The following is a 22,048-nucleotide window of genomic DNA, read 5'->3' on the forward strand; positions in this document are numbered from 1 at the left end:
CATGACTGAAAATTTCCTTGAAATCTTTATGGATGACTTCTCTATTTTCGGCTCCTCATTTAATGAATGTTTAGAGAATTTGAACTTGGTGTTAGTTAGATGTGAGGAGAGCAATTTGGTGTTGAATTGGGAGAAGTGTCATTTTATGGTTCAAGGGGGGATTGTGTTAGGACACAAGGTATCGGAGAATGGAATTGAGGTTGACAAAGCCAAGGTGGAAGTAATCAAAAACTTACCCCCACCTTCATCAATAAAAGGAGTTAGAAGTTTCCAAGGGCATGCTGGTTTTTATAGGCGTTTCATTAAAGATTTTTCCAAAATTGCTAAACCTTTATCCTCTTTGTTGATGAAAGATGTTGAATTTAATTTTGATTCTACTTGTCTGCATGCATTCGAGATACTCAAGGAAAGCTTGGTGACAGCACCTGTTCTGACTGTCCCTGATTGGGAGCTACCGTTTGAGGTGATGTGCGATGCTAGTGATACAGCTGTTGGTGCGGTGCTGGGTCAAAGGAAGAACAAGGTATTTCATACCATCTACTATGCAAGTAAGACTTTAAATGATGCTCAATTGAATTACACTACTACTGAAAAGGAATTGCTTGCTATAGTATTTGCTTTCGACAAATTTCATTCATACCTTGTTCTGTCTAAAGCAACTGTGTATACAGATCATTCTATCCTAAAATACTTGCTTGCTAAGAAAGATGCGAAACCTAGGTTAATTAGGTGGATTTTATTATTGCAAGAATTTGATCTCGAAATTCGAGATAAAAAGGGTGTGGAAAATGTAGTTGCTGACCACCTGTCTAGGCTTGAGCATGTTAGAATTAAGGGCAGTGACGATGATATTGATGACTGGTTTCCTGATGAACAATTGCTTGAGGTAAATGTGTACCCTTGGTATGCCGATTTTGCAAATTTTCTTGTCACTGGCACACCTCCACCTAATTTATTGTTCACCAAAGAAAGAAATTCTTTTCAGACGTGAAATATTATTTTTGGGAGGAACCGTTCTTGTTTAAGATTTGTGCAGACTCCATGATAAGAAGATGTGTGGCGGAGGAGGAAACCAATCAAATTCTGAACCATTGTCATGACCGTGAGGTAGGTGGTCACTTTGGACCCATACGGACGGCATCTAAGGTACTTGAATGTGGCTTCTATTGGCCAACTCTTTTTAAGGATGCTCGTTTGTATGTTCTCAATTGTGATAGATGCCAACGCACAGGTAATATTTCCAACCGTCATGAGATGCCTTTGAATAACATTATTGAGTGTGAAATATTTGATGTGTGGGGGATTGATTTTATGGGTCCTTTTCCTGCGTCTTTTGCAAAGAAATTTATTCTGGTGGCAGTGGAGTATGTATCTAAATGGGTGGAGGCAGAGGCTTGTGCCACTAATGATGCACAAGTGGTGTTAAAATTTTTGAAGAAACATATTTTTAATCGATTTGGTGCACCAAGTGCAATCATAAGTGATGGTGGCACCCATTTTTGCAACAAAATTTTTGATAAACTGTTGGGCAAATATGGTGTCACCCACAAGGTTTCCACTCCATACCATCCCCAAACTAGTGGACAAGTTGAAGTATCCAATCGAGAAATTAAGAGGATTTTAGAGAAGACGGTTAATGTGAATAGGAAGGACTGGTCCATTCGGTTAGATGATGCTTTGTGGGCGTATCGTACTGCTTTTAAAACACCTATAGGTTGCTTTTTGGTAAAGCATGTCATCTACCAGTCGAATTAGAGCATAGAGCTTATTGGGCGACCAAAGCACTAAACTTTGATTTTGCTCTTGCAGGTGAAAAACGATTGCTGCAGTTGAATCAGTTAGATGAGTTTCGGGGAAGAGCTTATGATCTTGCACTATCTTACAAGGAACGCACCAAACGAGCCCATGACAAACACATTATAAGAAGGGAATTCAAAGTGGGTGAAGTGGTGTTGGTATACAATTCTCGCTTACGACTCTTTCCGGGCAAGCTAAAGTCAAGGTGGTCAGGACCATTCACTATAGCCAAGGTGTTCCCATCGGGTGCAGTGGTGTTGCATGATGGCAAGGACGGGACATTAATGTGAACGCTCAAAGATTGAAGCACTATATCGGTGGCACAATTGAGCCACAAATTGAAGTCACTCGGCTCCATGACAGTCATTGAGGACATGGGTGAAGAGTCGAGCTCTAGACTATAAATTGAGAACTACTTCTACTCCTTATTTTGATTTTGATTATATTTTTTTTAGTTATTAATCGCATCATTTGCATTTAGGTAGTTGCATGGCATTGCATTCAAATTTTTTTCCCGAACACTTCTCGCTCGGGCGGTCAGTTTCAAAACTGACCGCCCCAGCGGGTACTCGTTTAAAAAAAAAAAAAAAAAAAGAAGTCTTTTGCGAAAACGTCTCGCCAGGGCGGGAAAAATATACCGCCCTAGCGAGTCGCGCAGATTAAAAATTATTCTCCCCGAAAACTTCTCGCTCGGGCGGTCCATTTTGACCGCCCTAGCGTGTCGCACAGATTAACAAAAAATTTTTTTTTCCGAAAACTTCTCGCTCGGGCGGTCAGTTTTGATCGCCCTAGCGAGTCGCGCAGATTATAAATACTTTCCTCTTCTCTTTTCCTCCCCACTTCGAACCCTACTACTCCCCTCCGATTTTCGGCACCCCCCCTCCATCTTTTGTGCTCAATCCTTATTATTTGGTGATTTTTCAGGGCAAAGACTCAATCTTGGTCCATACACTCCACGAGGAAGCATTTAGGCTACAAGATTTTCTTCTCCGGCGGTCTTTCAAGCAACTCCGGTCATCTTCCACATATTCCGGTGAGCTTCTCCGGTGACCCTCAACAATTTTCCGGCGGTTGGATACTTTGTGCACTCCAATCTCTACATGGCACCCAAAAGATCTAAGGTAACTCACGGTGCTTCTAGTTCTCGTTCCACTCCATCTATGTTTGTGAATGAAAAAGCTAGGGAGAGATTTGAACATGCTAGACTACATAGGAAACCAATCCCGGAGCGTGGATTTAGCTCGTTTCTTATCGGTCAATTTTCGGAATCCCAAATAGAAAGAAGAGGGTGGAATACCTTTGTAGCACAACCGAATGCAGCAGTGGTTCCGGTTGTGCGTGAATTTTATGCCAATGCTCCGGAGGGAAATGAGTCGAAGGCATTTGTGAGGGGACATCTAGTCCCGTATGATCCCAAGACGATCAATGATATGTTGGGTTTACCGTCGGTGGACGATTCGGTGTTTCAGGCGTGGGTGCTTAACCCGGATTATGATTTGATCATTCGCACACTCTGTTATCCGGGCACCACGTGGAAAGAACCGGGGACTTACACGGTCATTCTTGAAAAGTTTTTGAAGGTGGAGGGGGCATTGTGGTATGCATTCTTGTCTAAGAGATTGATGCCGGTCGGTCATACGAGTGATGTGCAGCGTGAGCGGGCGGTTGTTCTCTATGCCATCTGTACTGGGATGGTGATTGATGTGGGCAGGCTCATTTTCGGACAGCTTAACATGTGCATTAATAGCAGCAATTTGGCTTTTCACTTCCCGACGATAGTGACTGAGCTGTGTGCCCGAGCGGGGGTGATATTCGAAGATGATGATGAGTGGTTACCGCCGATGAGAGCCATTGATGAGGCTCTCTATAAATCCAAGAGGGAGAAGAGACAGGCTGAGCTGCCCGAGGAGGTATTTTTCGATTATGGGATAGCAGCTCAACCACTTCCGGCCTTAGGACATGTACCACCACCCCCGCAGCCACGCCGCCATGCCATGCGAGATCGCGTCGCCGAATTGGGCGCTTGGGCCCATTATCAGACGCAGTACCAGGCCGTTAATCAGGCACATATTCAGAACATCGAACACCTGGTGCAGGGGATCTCAACTCATTTAGGCATCGACACTTCCGGACGGCCATCTACACCCGCATACCCGCCACCCTTCCAATTTCAGTACATGTATCATATGCCCCCAGCAGCTGAAGAGGGAGTTCCACCGCCGGAGAATGAGGAGGAGGATGATTTCTGATCAGGGGAGTTTACTGTTTCCCCTTTCTTTTTATTTTGCATATTCTATCTTTGCATTTAAATTCATGAGTTTTTTTTATGTTTTTAGTGTTTGTTTCGTTTTGTGCACTGAGGGCATTGCACAACTCTAGTATGAGGGGGGTAGATTGTTATTTTTGCTTAGTTAATTGGTTTTAAATTGTTGCATTTCTTTTATTTGGTATCGTTTATGGTGAGAAGACATAGTGTATGAGCCAATGATGATGTTGAATTGATAGTATACAAAAGTATTGATTGGGTCACCTCATGAATGGTACTCTTGATTGTTAAAGCATGAATTTTGGCACAAAGTTGAACTTTTTTAACACATATGTGTGGGGACTAGAATTTTGTAGGAATAATAGTGAAATTTGAAGGTTTTGTGTGGTTAACTTGAAAGGCATCATTTATGAGTTGATTTAGCATGTAAACCCGTGAAAATAAGTCACTAATTGGGACCTTGAATGAGAACATGTGATTTGCCTTGAACTTCACATATACCTCCTTTTTCAATGCACTGAATTAAAATATCATACTCCTAACCAGCTGTAATCCAAAGTATATATTCTTAGCCTAGGGAGTACACGTGTGAAAATTGTGCATCAAAAAATATATATATATATATATATATCGAAAAAGAAAAAATTGGTGGAGATGTAAGGTGAGGGGGAGCCGAAATAAAAAGAATGAAATTCTATTCCGGGGCTAAAAGTTGGAGATGTAAGGAGACGAGGAAAGTCAGACGAAAAGTCTTGAAGATTGCACAATGAAAATGATCGGTGTACTCCCGACTGTTAGCCACTTGAGCTTATTTTCCTTCTTTTCGACACCCTTCTCTGCACTTAAGAATCGAATAAAGTTCAAATTATGGTTAGTGATAAATTGACACGGGGGTGCATGCTAGTGAGACTTGTATTGAAGTGCTAATTGAGTGACTCGCATGATCGGATGATTGATCTATTTGAAGTACGAATGACTAGACCCATCATGACACACACACACGTTCAAATTAGTGTCGAGATTTATGTGTAGATGAGAATGAGTATTCGTTTGTGATTTGACTTGATTATGATTTGTATGTGGGAAAGTTCACTGAGGCATGAGCATAAAAGTGTTAACTCACCATTGACATTTACTTGTGTTGGTTATTTCTTGTTTGAGTATTTTGTGTTTGTTGTGTTTGTTTAGAATCTCGTGCTTTAACCTATTTTGCTCGAGGGCGAGCAAAAGGTTAGTATGAGGGGGTTGATAGGACTCGTTTTTACGTGTTTTTAGTGTTGGTTTTGAGTCGCATTCATGCTTCATATTAATTTGTTTAGTTTAATTTTGCATCTTTTTAGCCTTATTTAGCATTTGACTGACCTCGTGTATTTTGTGGTGATTTAGTAGGAATTGAACCAAAGAGTGGGAGAAACTTTGGCATAATGTCGAAGAGGATTCGCTAGGGCGGTCAAAAGTGACCGCCCCAGCGAGCATTGTGGTCTGGCCGAGGATTATTTTGCGCAAGTGTCTCGCTAGGGCGGTCAAAAGTGACCGCCCCAGCGAAACCAGGGACATGCTCGAGGATGCTTATTCGAGGACCTCTCGCTAGGGCGGTCAAAATATACCGCCCTAGCGAGAAGCGAGATTGAGAAAGATTTGTTTCCAAATTTCTAGGGACTCTATCCTACACCATAACCTAACACACGAGAACAGCAGCCGTTTTTCATCTTTTATCAGACTTTTCATCATTTTTCTTGGAGAGGAGGCTAGGAGCAAAGGAGATTTCGAAGACCTCGAGATTTCCAAGCGTCGTGGCCATCATCCATCGTCATCTTTAGTATTTTCATTATTCAGTATTTTATTTCTTACATTGATTGTTGCTTTTTATCATGAATTTCAGTAGCTAAACTCTAGATTTGTTGGGATTTGAGGGGATCCTACCCCGTACTCGGTGTTTAACATTATTTCTCGACGTTTTCATTAGTGAATTGTTTATGCTATTGTTCTTTCGTGTTTCAATCGAAGCCTAGCTAACTTCCTTTGATTATTTCATGTTGTTGATGAGTTCGATAGAATAGTTAACAATAGGATCAAATAGTATAAACCACGGATTTACAATTTTAGTAGATATACGGAATTGGGTACGTGTCGATAGTGATAGTTCACCCGAATGAAAGCTAGTGGATTCCATAGAATGTAATACAATCTTGAACTGTTAAATATTTGAGGACACTTGAGTACTGCAAGTTTTTGATTAGTATTAATATAGCTCGACAGAGTATATTAATTAGTCTAGTGAATTCCGTCGAACGCATGAGTAAAAGTCGAGTGTAATTATTTAAACACGAGTGGTAGGTGAACTGATAATTTCCAACAAATTCATTTCTCATTTGATTTAATCCAAATTAATCATTGCGTTCTTGAACACGTTTTCTTTGCAATTTAATTATTTTAATTGTTTACTTTACATTAGTTTAATCATCAACTCAATTTATCGTTGCTAAAGAAATTTTACTTGAAAATAAAAAAATAGTGTAACGCAGTCCTTGTGGAACGATACTCGTATTCACTTACGTTTATTATAACTTGACTATCGTGTACTTGCGATATTTAAATCGAGCTTTCATTTATAAAATAAATTTTGGGATTATTCACTGTGCAAGTTTTGCTCGATCAATCTACAATCACCCAGATAGCATTTGACCCTCTGACTGACTTCGGTAATCCGGTGACGAAGTCCATGGTAACATTCTCCCACTTCCACTCGGGAATGGGAAGAGGCTTGAGCAAACCTGCTGGTCTCTGATGCTCCGCCTTCACTAACTGGCAAGTCAGACACTCGGATACAAATCGTCTGATGTCTTTCTTCATCTCAGGCCACCAATACAATGACTGCAGATCTCGTTACATCTTCGTACTCCCTGGATGAATAGAGTACGACGACATGTGGGCCTATGATAGAATATCTGCTCGAATAGAACCACTGCTAGGAACCCACATCCTGTCTCGGTATCTCACAATACCGTCACTAACTGAATACAAGACACTGCCCTTGGCCTCATCTCTCTTCTTCCACTGTGCCAATTGCTCATCTGCTGGCTGACCACTGCGAATACGGTCAAGAAGAGAGGACTGAATAGTCAAGGTAGATAGACGGGGAACTCTACCTTGAGGATATGACTCTAGATCAAACCTCTGCATCTCAATCTGAAGAGGTCTCTGAATCGTCAAATGAGCCATCACTGCGACTTTGCTGCTCAATGCATCCGCAACTACATTAGCTTTACCCTGGTGGTAGCTAATGTCACAGTCATAATCCTTTACAAGCTCCAACCAACGTCTCTGACGCATGTTGAGCTCCTTCTGCGTAAAGAAATACTTGAGGCTCTTGTGGTCGGTAAAGATCTGGCACTTCTCCCCATACAAATAATGCCTCCAAATCTTCAAGGCAAAGACCACTGCGGCCAACTCTAGATCATGGGTAGGGTAGTTTTTCTCATGAGTTTTCAACTGTCTAGAAGCATATGCTATCACCTTCCTATGCTGCATCAATACAGCGCCCAAACCTAGCTTCGAAGCATCAGTATACAGAACAAACTCACGTGGCCCTGACGGCATTGCCAAAACTGGTGCTGAGATAAAGTATCGATGCTCTTCTGACACTCCTCGCTCCACACAAATTTAGCATTCTTCTTGGTCAATGATGTGAGTGGAACAACAATAGATGAGAATCCCTTAATGAACTTCCGATAATATCCTGCTAGCCCAAGAAAATTGCGAATCTCTGATGCATTCTGCGGCACAACCCAATCTCTGACTGCGGCAACTTTCGCTAGGTCTACCTCAATACCACTGCTAGAAAAAATGTGGCCTAAGAACGCCACCTTCTCTAACCAGAATTCGCACTTACTGAACTTTGCGAATAACTTGTGCTTCTGCAAGGTCTGCAGCACTGTGGTCAGATGTCTGCTGTGATCCTCCTGATTCTTCGAGAGACGAGAATATCGTCTATGAATACTATCACAAAATGGTCAAGATACGGCTGAAATACGCGATTCATGAGATTCGTGAAAATCGCTGGGGCATTCTTCAGACTGAACGGCATCACAAGGAACTCATAGTGGCCATAACGAGTCCTGAAAGCAGTCTTGGAAACATCAGCATCTCTCACCCTCAACTGGTGATAACCGGAACGCGGATCTATCTTGGAGAATATCGAAGCTCCCTGCAACTGGTCAAATAAGTCCTCAATCCTCAGAAGTGGGTACTTATTCTTCACTGTAACCCTTTTCAACTCCCGGTAGTCAATACAAAGTCTCATAGAGCCATTCTTCTTCTTCACAAATAAGACTGGCGCCCCATGGTGAAAAACTCGGGCGAATGAAATCCTTATCTTGAAGTTCTTGAATCTGCTTCTTAAGCTCAGTCATCTCTGTCGGTGCTAGTCGGTACGGTGCTTTTGAGATCGGAACCGTACCTTGCATAAGCTCGATAGAAAACTCCACCTCTCTCTCGGGTGGCATACAAGAGACGTCTTCTGGAAAAACGTTTAGAAAATCCCTGACAACTGGGACATCTGAAGCTGACTGACTGGGTGCCTCGGGTACAGATATAAAGGTCGCTAAAAATGCCCGACACACTCTATGCATGAGCTTCCTAGCCTGGACATAAGGAATAATGCGCGGTAAAGGAAAGTACCTGTCCGGCTCGAATTAGAACTGCGTCATTCCAGGCGGTCGGACTAGAACAGATCTCCGCTGGAAGTCAATCAAAACTCTGTTCCGCAATAGCCAGTCCATCCCTAGAATGATGTCAAACTCTGGCATCGGCAACACGATCAGATCCGCATAAACGAGGTTGCCATGGAGCTCCAGATCTATATATCGGATCACATTGGTAGTTGCCATCTCTTCACCAGAAGGCAATACTACTGAATAGGCTACATCTAGCCCAACGGTCTTGACCTTGAGGAAATTAGCAAATACCTCCGAAATAAATGAGTGAGTAGCCCCTGAATCTATCAAGGCTTTCGTAGCGGAACCAGCTATAAAAATTCTCCCTGAAAGGTTGGAACACTAAACTGAACCCAATAGTTACAAGAACTAAACTTATAGACATGCAAAGGCCAGAGTTCTTCTAACCTAATTCCCGAAAATAATACTGAGTAGAGCATGCAATCCTACTGCAATTCTATGTTCAAAAATCTTAACCCAACACATTAAATCCAAAATATAAACTTAAAGCTTAAAGGTACCTGCCATGAGCATCGTATCTGGGTTCCTCTCCGTAGCATGGAGAGCAAACACTCTGCCTTGGTTAGGTAGATTTCTCTAAGGGCACTGCAGCAACATGTGGTCTGGACTGCCACACTTGTAACACTTCCCTGAGCCAAACATACATGCTCCAAGATGGCGGCGTGAGCACCTAGGGCAAACTGGGTGCTCTGAAGTCCTCGGGGCTGGGCGTCCCCGCTGCTGCTACTGCTGACCTCTGTTTCTAGGCGGTCCATGAAAAGGTCTCTTGTTCTGCTGCTGATGTTGCTGAGGAGGAGGGTGATGCGGTACCTGGACTGGGCCCTTGCCCTGGCGGTCTCTCTCGATATCACGCTGATCCTGCTCTGCGGCTAGAGCTTTGGAGACAGCGACCTCATAAGTAGTAGGGTCAGACACCCTAACATCACGGCGCAAGATCGGCCGTAGACCCACCAAGAAATGCATCAACTTGGCTTTAGAATCATTCGCGATCAGGGGTACAAAATGACAACCCCTCTCAAACTTACGGATGAACTCCGTAACCGTCATATCTCCCTGCCTCAGGCTCATGAACTCAGTGGTCAACCTGGTGCGCACCTCCTCAGTGAAATATTTGGAGTAGAATACCTCCGTGAAGCGTGTCCAACTCAGTGTAGTCAAGTTCAGGGCTACTGATGCTCCTTCCCACCATAAGCGGGCATCTCCTACGAATAAGTATGTGGCACATCGGACTCTGTCTGCATCTCCAAGCTCCATAAACTCGAAGAAAACCTCGAGGGACTTGATCCAGCCCTCGGCAACCATGGGGTCCGTCGTCCCTAAAAACTCCTTAGGACGCATCTTTATAAATCTCTCGTAGACAGCCTCGGGCCCTGTCGGCTTGGTCGCCGCAGCATGGTTCCCCGCAAACTGTGCGAAGAACTGAGTCATCCCAGCTAGCATCTGGGCACTCATGTCAGGTGGAGGGGGTGGTGGAGGCGGTAATTCTCTCTCCTGCTTCTGCTCCTCCCTGTCCTCATGGCGAGGCTCCTCATCTCTAGTGCGCTATAGGATGCATCTAGGGGGCATACTGTTCCATACATAACCCATACGTAACCAACATGCATAATTTCATAATTATTTAAATTCAAATACTGAACAATAAAATAAATCTGGACGTAAAATAATTCATGAAAACATGCTGTCAAATAATTCTTGCTTGAAATAAAATGCGTAAATATAAAACTTCCAGACCGAATACGTGACTTCATGAGCTTCTCGTGGTCAGTGGTAGTACAACCCTTTACAGAATCATTGCTCTGATACAAGCTATAATGACCCGAAAATTCGTGTTTGAAAATTTGCGGAAAAATTTAAAATTTTCTTTTAAAAATAATTAAAATGCCTCATTCACAAAATAAATTGATAAATCAAGTTTAAGGTTTAAAAATAGTAGCGGAAGAAATCATTACTCGCCAAAATAACAAATTTAAGTATCCAACAACTGATAAAAATTGTTTGAGCATAAAAATGGCAAGTGCTGTAAATGAGGTTCTCGGGTTCCACTACTGCAGACCCAAGCTAGTTCACTGGTCCCCGCCCTCGGCCCCGACATCATCAGTACCTACAACAATCAAGTCTAGTGAGCCTAAAGACTCATCATGCATATATCGTAAATAACGAGTTAATAATATAGTAAAATTTGCATGGGATAAAATATCATGTCATGAGGCATAATGTGAAAATAACTTGTCATGATCAATTATAATACGTGCATAATGAAATATCCTATATTATTTTACCGCATGGATTGGATCGTTCCCAGGCTCGCTGCGACCTAAATTTAACATGAAAAATATGCAAATGATTTTCTTGACCAAACTTTGTAATTGAATCCAAAAACGAGACAATTACGCCCAACTATTTAATCATGACTCCGTGCCAACCCGAACCAACACCGAACCATCATTTAGTCATGATTAAAATACACTTAAAATGATGAAATAATGCTCCTAAAATGATGCAAGTCGAAATTTTGGTGAATGGAGGCCAAAACATGAAACGCTCTTTCGAGAGTCAATTTGGCACATCGCACCGTAATTTCTCGTACGACCTCAAAAATGATCCGAATCACAAACGGCCAAAAACATGACCTTCCTAACTCAATGAGGCACTGTCCAGTCCAATCCCATAGGCTAAAAGCCAACCAAGAACTCAAACGAGCCTCCGAACCGAAGCACCAAGTTGCTGCAAGAAAATTCCAGCAACTGCACTTGCGCTTGCATTGATTCGTTTGCGAGACGATTGGTCATTGGGGCTTGAAACACCGACCAGAGTCTCTTCCCAACATCCTAAGGGGTGGCTTGAACCATGGCTAAGGGCCCTAGGCCAACCACAATCCAATCCAACACCTAGGACAACACCAAGCTTCAACCAAGAACACAAAAATCTATACGGTGATGTTTCTGAAATTTTGTTTTGTTGCTATCATGCATCATACCAATGGCCATATGGTTGGCCATGGCTTGATCTAGACATCATGGGGTTTGGTATTAACCGTGGCTAAGGGCTAAAGATCCAACCAAGATCCACACCAACACCCAAAACCGAGAGGACACATGCAGAATTTAAAAGGGTCGAAGGGGCTGTTCTTGTTGTTTGATTTGAAAACCGATTTCACCATGGACCAAGCCTCAAAAGGGCAACTTGGTCACGTCTTAGACATGATAGGGAAGTGTTCGGCTATACGCCCTTAGGGCATCCAAGATCAGATCCATTTCCCTTTGACATCAAACAAGAAAATCGAATGCAATTGGGACATGTTTGGGGAGTTGCTGTCATTTCGATTTCCAACAAGCATAGGGGCTGAAACAATGGACCAATGTGGTCCTAATCTATCCTAGAACATGTCTAGATGTAGCCTTGGGAGCCTGGAATCAAACCATCCACCTGTACTCACAAAAACAGCAAATCGTGAAGCATGAAAGAAGAACAAAATTCTGCACTACATTTTCGAAAATGGTTCATTAATATTTCGGTTTTTGCCTTAAAAAAATCATGAGTATGATGTTTCAAAATATTAATATGGCTTGATTGAAGAGCAAAGAAGAACATATACATGCCTGGTTTTGTTTTGAAAAGAAACGAACGAAACGCAACGACGCAGCGCGGAGGAGATGGAGCGTTTTCTTTTCTTGCTTGCTACTCGATTATTTTTCTTTAAGAGCTCTTGGTTTTCCTCACTAAACCCACGAAATTGCTCTGAAATTCTCTCAATATTTCGGTGATTGGGGAGGGGAAATGGTTAGGAGAGTGAGGGAGATCCAATAATAAAGGGATACAAAGGGTATGACCAAGTCTCCCTCTTTTTGAATTTTGAATTGCTTGATATCAAATGATTTTTGGAGGGCTTAAGGGTGAGGTGTGGCTGATTCCTACATACTAAACAAGGCTAGGATAAGGTTGATTATTAATTAAATGGTGCTAGAAAAAAAATTGAAGGGATTATCCTACTAATATAAAACAAGGAAAGGGTCAAAGGTTGAGTTGGCAAGGAATTGATTACTCATCTAAGGGTGGCCGAAAATTCAACAATTAATGGAGGGGAAATATTTTCTAGTTGATAAATTTTAAAACCTTAAGAGCCTTACCTATCCCTTAAATAATTTAGTGAATTAACACCTCAATTAAGGAACCTAAATGAATTTATTTCCTACTCACCTCAAGTTACTTAAATAATTCCTTAAACCTCCTTTTTAACTTAAATCAACTTATTAGCTAGCTAAAATAAACTCTGGAAATGATTTCTTAATCTTAAATTCTATCTCAAAACTCCAACTCCAGTCCGGCCTTACTGAATTAACTGAAAAGATAAAAATTTAAACTACTGCATAAAATAATTAATTTTAAAGAAAAGCATTTAAATATTCATGCAATAAAATCATTTTAATTTAAAATACTGGAATTATGCATGGCTTATACGTAGTCTGGTTACGGGTTCTACAAAGCGGGTGGAAAATACCTTTCCAACATGCATAGAGTTTCAGCAATATTATCCTCGAGTTGTTCTAAACGGTTCCTGTCTAACACTCTGCGACATAATTCATTGTAAAATGCACACAATAAAAATAGAGCACTACGTGGACCTTTAGGTAAAAGACTTCTCAATGCTACTGATAGCAATTGTTGCATTAGAACATGGAAATCATGAGATTTCAGCCCAATAAGCTTATGATCTTCTAAAGAAACACAGTTACCAATATTAGAGCTATAGCCATCGGGTAACTTTATTTTCTTCAATCTAGAGCAAAATACATTCATTTCTTTTTTAGACAATATGTAAAGTGCAGCAGGCAAGTGAAACATATTTTCCCCTTTCTCTTGAGGATGTAATTCTTTTCTAATGTTTAAGTGCATCAAATCTTTGCGAGCATTCACACCATCTTTGGATTTTTTTTCTTCACGTTTAACAATGTGCCTATGATATTTTCGCAGACATTCTTTTCAACATGTATCACATCTAAGTTATGACGTAGTAGCAGTCCCTGTACGTAACCATTAACAGATTTCATAGTATTAGTTCAGGATTCATAAAAGTTTATGAACAAAAAAACAAATTTATAAAACTTGATGAATAGAGAGCAAAATAACTCACACTCTAGTATGGCAAACTGAAAAAAATTGACTTCTTTTTCCACATTTGATCTAATTTTTGTACATTTTTTGAAATATCATGCGTTTTTCTCTTTCTCTTTGCATTATTGATATTCTGACTCCTTTTCTTTTTTCCCCAGTCATTTTCAATGACTTTTACCGCATTCAGAATTTCTAAGCCAGTCAAAGTCCTCGGTTTTCCTTTTCTCTCTTTTTTCCCATTAAACCACTTCTTTTTCTCACGAAACGGATGATCAGGAGCAAGAAATCTTCGGTGGCCTAAGTATGAAAACTTTTTACTATTCTTAAGCCACATAGAACATACGTCTTCACCACATATTGGGCAACCAAATTTCCCTTTTGTGGCACATCCAGCTAGGTTTCCATAAGCTGGAAAATCATTGATTGTCCACATCAAGATAGTCTTCAGATTGAACATTGACTTGCTAAATGCATCAAATGTCTCCACACCTATGTCCCACAACTCCTTCAAATCCTCCACAAGAGGTTCCAAGTACACATCTATATCATTTCCCGGTTGCTTGGGTCCTGGTATTAGAAATGTTAACATAAGATTTTCCTTCGACATGCACTTCAATGGTGGAAGATTGTAATTGGCCAAGATAACCGGCCAACAACTGCATCTGGAACTAAGGTCACCAAAAGGGTTGAATCCATCTGTTGCAAGACCAAGACGAAGATTTCTAGGATCTGATGCAAAAGTAGTCCACTTGTGATTTATTGTATCCCAAGCTACTGAATCAACTGGATGACGCATCATATGATCTTGACTTTTGTGATTGGAGTGCCAAATCAAATCTTCAGCCATTTCTTCTGATTTAAACATCCTTTTAAATCTTGGTATCACAGGAAAATACATTAGCACCTTTTCTGGAACTCCTTTACGAACTTTGAAGGTAACTTTGTCCACCTTCCATCTTGAGGAACCACATTTGGGACATGAGTTTAATTCTTTGAGCTCCTTTCTAAATAGACAACAATCATTTGGGCAAGCATGAATCTTCTCATATCCTAAATCAAATGGTTTCAACAACTTTTTCATTGAGTAAACATTTTGTGGAAGTGTGGTTTTTTCTGGAAGCATGTCACCTAAGATCTTAAGGAGATCATTGAAACTACTGTCAGTGTGACCATTGGTAGACTTGTAATTGTATAATGTGACAGATGCTGACAACTTTGTATAAGTCGTACATCCATGGAAGAGAGGAGTTTCTGCATCTTCTAATAAATCAGCAAACTCATAATCTCTTGCGTTAGACGTAGTGTGTCAAACGTCTTCATCTGAGACAAATACATCCCTATATAAGTGAAATGCCTCTCTACTTTCATCCTCCGCTTCTTGAACTTCTCCTAAACTACCTTCACCTTCAAATTGTGGGGTATCAGTTTCACCATGGAAGAACCAAATCGTGTAAGAAGGATCGAACCCCTTGATAATTAAGTGCTCATACACTTTTTCAAATGTCATATACTTCTTATTTTTACAACGTATGCAAGGACATAATATCACGTCACGTGTTTTGGCGTAGTCCTTGGCTTGTGCAAGAAATTTTTGAACCCCTTCTTCATACTCGGGTACAAGTCTTGAAGGCAAATGAATCCATTCTTTATCCATTTTGTAAATGACCCAAACCTTAACATTCAAATTAATATATGACGTCAAATAATTTTCATTACTTCATAAATAAAATTAGAAAATGAATAAAAATATAACCTAAAATTCTGCCATAAAAATTAAAAACTACCCACAAAACTGTTAAAGTAGATTTAATTCAAATCACAAAATAAAATTATATGAAAATATGAACTATATGTCTTATTTTCAAAATTCGCAAATTTTTAATGCAATTTTCCTTATCAAATTATATGATTGAATTTAGCCAATTAACTTATTACTCATGTGATATTGTTACTTGCAAGTGTTCTTAAAATTCAATAACAATAACTTTGCTGTTCGAAAAACACAAAAGTCATGCAGTACATATCTAAAACTCGTAGTTAGAACAATTACAAATACGGGTAAATCGAGAAAATAACATAAACAGTTCTCTAAAATTTTCTATATTTTTTTCTTATAAGTATTCAATTTTGAATTATTGTAAAGTAGGTTATACAAGAAAGGAATTAATGTTTTTTTTCTCGCAGTTAATGTCGTGCCGCAAAAAACCAGATTTCTTGTAGTGGTGGCTATACAAGAAAGGAATTAATGTTAGCTATGTCAAGGCATGGAGATTCATATATATTTTTTGTGCTTTGTCGTATATTGATTCTGATACAACTTAATTCATCTTTGTTCTGGTATTTAATTACCACAAAACTAATGTGGCATATTTTAATTTTGGCAGTTGCTAAATTCTTATACCGAACATGTGCAGGAAAAACGAAGAGTGTGAATTTGAGACTGAAGAAGCTGCAAGAGAAAGTTAAGGAGCATCAAGAAAAGGTAGGGGGAAGGTATTCTAGTGATGGAAATGTTGGCTTATTTGTCTCCTCATGACTTGATTATAATATGCAGGTTTATTTTTTTACCCCAATAATATTGAAAATATATTTTTAATAAAAAAGTAAGAGAGAAACACTGAAAAACGGAAGATAATAAACATAGAAAATGTAGTAAAAAATATGGAGAATATAGCCAATGACCGCGCATTCGTCTCCACCACTGTGACACCCACCAAAGCCACCTCCCCAACTCCTACCTATGTATCAGTTGTTAATTAAGCATCCTTGAGCCATTTCAATGCCGAGACATTAAGCAAGGGCCTTTTATAGAAAATGCCCCAATATATGCTCAAAGCTTGTATTATTACCTAATGGTTGTCTTGATCCCTATCTTCAAGTCTCATTTGGTTTAAGCATTGAACTTAGCTAATCCATGATTAGATTGTTATCTGCTATCCTTTGTTGTTCACTTATAACGCTAACCAGCTTGTTTACATTTTCGAAACTCCATCTGGCATATACAAACTGTTGCAAGAACAGCTGCCATGCATCCCAATGTTTGGGTCGAAAATGTTGATCGCTGGGTTGCCGGATTTCTTGAGATGTTTGAAGAAGGTTGTCATAAAATGGTAAGCAGCAGTCTTAGCAATTCATTGGGGGTGGCATTCAAATTCTCTAGTTTCTGAACTCAGATACATCAACTCTCTCGTATCATTCCAAACATTTATTTCTTAGGGAACGGCCATTAGGGATCGAATTCAAGAGAGCTTAAGAGGACAACGCGCAAGGCGTTTCTTGCCCTATGATAGCAATGAGAGGGACAGTGAAGACTATTATCAAGACGATTAGTAGGCAGAGTATTATGAACACTATGACAGTGATGGGACGAAATGAAGGTGTCATTTTAAGAACAACATGACAGTTTAACAAATACAATGGAACGAATCAGTCATATTCATTCGAAAAGTAAAATCACCACAGCCAAAGCATCCCCAAATTCAAACGAAAAAGAGACTAAGATTACAAAAAATCAATCATACAGAAATAACAGATACTCCAACATTAGACAGCTAAAAATCATCCGAAAAACACAACAAAACAGATCATAAATCGATTATTATTAATTTTAAAAAGGGAAAATTTACCTGCGAAATTGGAAAATTTTGAGTAAACAGAGGTATAAGTCGAGCGATAACCGCTAGAATTGGGAATAAATATTATTAAAATAAGAAACACACAATAATGACAGGAAACTCTTATTACACCCACAGCAAAGTTGTATCTATCATACAAGTAATGCTTTTCTTCCATACATAACATTAATAACTTGAGCGATTAAGTTATTTTAGAAGGAAAAATTTGTCTATTTTTCATTCTAAAGACTTACATACAAAAAAATTCTCGATGGAGTTATTGAGAAAAGAAAGCATACTTGCAAGAACTGAGAAGCCACAGCGATTGAGTGAAGTGAGAAGATCGATTGAGTGATTCCGAGAAGCACTGAGCGATTGAGTGAAGGAGAGACGATCGATTGAGTGATTCAAGGATTTGGGAAATAGAGAAGGGCGTGGGGGCATGAAACAATTTGGGAAATAGAGAAGGGCGTGCGCTTACAAAGAAAATAAAGAGGCGCGGAGATGTGAAATAAATTTGGGAAATTGGCGCAATTTTATTTCAATATTATTAATAGCGGTCAGAGAACGCTGTAAATAATAATTTCCACAGCACACTTTTAGTTCGCTGTTAAAAAAATTATTTACGCTAATATTAACAGCGCGCATACGTGCACACACTGTCGTTTATATATTATATTAACGGCACACATAAATGCGTGCTACGGATATTACTATCCGCAGCGTGATTTTAATGCACGCCGTTATTTCTGTCAGTTGTACAATATTAACAGCGCATATATGGGTGCACGTCGCTAAAAGTACTATTCGCAGCGTGCTTTTAATGCACGCTGTTGATGACGTGCTGCGGAAAATCATTTTTCTTGTAGTGTCCCACTAACTTTCTTGTACACACATGGTTCCTCAGGATTCTTAGCAAAACCAAACTCTTTGATTGTGCAATCAAATCTGAGGTTCTAACTCCTTGACCCCTGCTTGAGACCATATATTGATCTCTGAAGTTTGCATAACTTATGCTCACTTACTACTGATGTGTTTCCCTCAGGTTGAGACATATAAATTTCTTCTTTGATGTCTCCATTGAAGAATGCAGTCTTTACATCCATTTGTCATATCTCATAGTCATACCATGCTGCTATGGCTAGTAGTATTCTAATGGACTTAAACATAGCAACTGGTGAAAAAGTTTCCTCATAGTCAATTCCTTGCCTTTGAGTTAACCTTTTGCAACCAGTCTTGCTTTGAAGGTCACTACCTTCCCATCCGTCCCAATCTTTCTTTTGTATATCCATTTGCATCCTATGGGAACGATTCCCTCAGGTGGATCCACTAATGTCCAGACTTGATTTGAATACATAGAGTCAATTTCTGACTGCATGGCTTCAAGCCATTTGGTTGAATCAGTATCAGATATTGCTTCCTTAAAGTTCATTGGATCACATCCAACACAAGACTCATCTTGGTCTTGTTCATGAAGAAGCGTATATCTTGCAGGTGGTCTAATAACCCTATCAGACCTTCTAGGAGCTTGTACTTCAACTACTTGTTGTTGGGAAATGGGTTCAACTTCTATAGTTGAGGGAGTATCTTGAATTTATTTAAATTCTATCATCTTGCATTTTTTATCTAATAGAAATTTCTTTTTCAAAAAGGTGGCATTTCTTGAAACAAACACTTTTGTTTAATTGGGATGATAGAAATAATATCCAACATAATTTTTTGGATATCCTACAAAGTAGCACAAAGTGGATCTGCTATCCAATTTGCCTCCCACTGTCTGCTTCACATAATCAGGACATCCCCATATTCTCATGTAAGAATATTTGGAAGTTCTTCCCATCCATATCTCATATAGTGTTTTATCCCTTGTTTTAGTATGGACATTATTCAAAAATATTGCCGCATTTTCAAGCGCAAAGCCCCAAAACGATGTAGGCAATTCAGTGAATCCCATCATGGATCGAACCATGTCGATCAAGGTTCGATTTCAACTGTAGAACCCGTAAATCAGTAGACGTATAAGCCATGCATAATTCTAGATTTTTTAAATTTAATTGACTTCATTGCATGATTATTTTAAATGCATTTATTTGAAGTTAATTATTTATTATTTCAGTTCAGTAGTATGATTTTTAGCATTTCAGTATTTTCTGTGAGGCCGGACCGGAGTTGGAGTTTTGAGATAGAATTTAAAATTCGAGAAATATTTCCAGAAGTTAATTTAGCTAGTAACTAAGTTCATTTAAGTTAGAAAGGGAGGTTTGAAGATTCAATTTAATTATTTGAGGTGATTAAGAAATGAATTCATTTAAGTTATTAAATTAAGGGGTTAGCTCACTAAATTATTTAAAGGATTAGTAAGGCTTTCAAGGATTATTAGTTGACTAGATAATCAACATTTCCCTTTATTTTATCATGCATTTTTCGGCCACCCTTAGTGCTAGAAGATTCATTTTCCAACTCACCAACTTTGACCAATTCTTTGCATGTAATTAGTAGGATAATTCTAGGATTTTTGGGAGCACAATTTAATTAAATAAATGGACATATCCTAGTCTAGAATCAAGATAAATTTCGGCCACCACCTCCTAGAAGCATCCACCAACTCATTTGATATCAAACCATAATTCAAAATTCAAATTCAAAGGGAGTGGACTTGGTCTTGATCCTTCCTTATATCTTGCACCCACTTCCCACACCCTCCTAACCATTTTTCCCCCTCTCCTTTCTTTCGAAATCTGAGTGAAAATAAGACCCTTTTCAGAGGTAAAAATCGTGAGCCATAGCTAGGGAGAAAGGCAAGAAAATCGAGTTCAAGGAAGGTAGACAAGAAGCGCTCCACCTCCTCCGTGCCGCGTCGTCGTTGTTTCGTTCGTTTTCTTTCGAAACGAAACCAGGCATGTCTAGATTTCTTTCAAACCTCAATCAAGTCATATTATCATTTATTTTCAGTACATGATCATGTTGTAGCAAGCAAAAATCGAGATCCATGTCAAAATATTTTGGAACACACATGCAGAATTTTCGACTTCCCTTGACAAGCTTCACGTTTTTCTGAGTTTTGATGGTTTCAGGTATTGGATCGACTCCAGGCTCCCAAGGCGGCTTGTATACATGTAGTAGGATGCATTAGGACCATGTTGGTCCATTCAAACCAGCCCCATACTTGCTGGAAAACCGAAATGACAGCAAGTTCCCCATAAGTGCAGAAATGTGATTCGAAAATTCAGTTTGGATGTCAAGGAGGAAGGATCTGATCTTGGCTGCCCCAAGGGCCTTTAGCCATGGTTGGATCACTTCCCTAGCATGTCTAAGACGTGACTAAGTTGCCCTTTTGGTGGCTTGGTCCATGGCCCCTCGGTTTTTAATCAAAACGTGAAAACAGCCCCCTCCCCTCTCGGCCCCTTTGGTTTTGACAGCGCATGTACTTCGAGTTGGTTGGCTTGGTGTGGATCTTGGTTGGCCTATGGCCCTTAGCCACGGTTCATATCATGCTCCTAGATGTCTAGATCATGCCATGGTCAATCAAATGGCCACTGGAACGACGCAAGACATCGATCATAGCATAAACACTACACACGCAAGCATGAGGGCCCTCGGTGAGAACTTTCGGGTGGTTGCTGGAATGAGGCGAATTGTGGCTGGCCTAGGGCCCTTATCCATGGTTCAAATCATTCCTTGGGACGTTGTGGAGAGGCTTTGGTCGGTGGTTCAAGCCCCAATGGCCAAAAGTCTCGCAAACGACGCGATGCAAGCTAGGTCGCAGCTGCTGGAAATTACAGCAAGTTGCTGTGTCGGTTCAGAGGCTCGTTCGAGTTCTTGGTTGGCTTTTAGCCCATGGCCTTGGACTGGACAGTGCCTCATTGAGTTAGGAAGGTCATGTTTTCGACCGTTTGTCATTTGGATCATTTTTGAGGTCGTACGAGAATTTACGGTGCAATGTGCCAAATTGACTCTCGAAAGAGCGTTTCGTGTTTTGGCCTCCATTCCACCTAGATTTCGACCCTATCATTTTAGGAACATTATTTTATGATTTTTCAGCGTATTTTAATCATGACTATACGTCGGTTCAGTGTCGGTTCAGGTTGGCTCGGAGTCATGATTAAATGCGAAGTCATTAGGCGTCATAGTCGCATCTTTTGAACGTAAATTGCATAGTTGGTCAAGTTTAAGCTATTGCATAATTTTAATGGCACAGTTAGGTTGCAGCGAGCCTGGGAACGATCCAATCCAATCCAGTTGGTAAAATTACGGGACATTTTCATTATGCCAGTTAATTATTTTACGTGCATTAAATAGAAAATGATTATTTTTGAGATTTATGCGATATGGCTTGTGGTTCATTCACTATGTGGGAGTGTTATTTTTATACGGTCGCCAGTGACCGATCAGTTCAGTATGGTACCACCCGGTCGCCAGTGACCGGCCAGCTCAGTTTAGTTTCAGCCTCCCCGGTAGCCAGTTACCGATCAGTTCAGCTTAGTGCAGTGGCCACAGGCGTAAAACATAATCTCAACAGAAAA

General features: G+C 40.1%; 1 protein-coding gene across 1 annotated transcript in view; it reads right to left on the reverse strand.

Annotated features, from left to right (window-relative positions):
- The window catches only part of LOC142542842 (uncharacterized), a 38,095-nt gene extending 20,134 nt beyond the window's left edge, over window positions 1-17,961 (reverse strand). The window contains exon 1 of the transcript XR_012819593.1: window positions 17,825-17,961. The gene's annotated coding sequence lies outside the window, so the exon portion shown is untranslated. The remainder of the gene's footprint in view (window positions 1-17,824) is intronic.
- Window positions 17,962-22,048: the final 4,087 nt, after the last annotated feature.

The sequence above is a fragment of the Primulina tabacum genome, chromosome 1 (genome assembly GCF_025594145.1).
Source record: "Primulina tabacum isolate GXHZ01 chromosome 1, ASM2559414v2, whole genome shotgun sequence".
Lineage (NCBI taxonomy): Eukaryota > Viridiplantae > Streptophyta > Magnoliopsida > Lamiales > Gesneriaceae > Primulina > Primulina tabacum.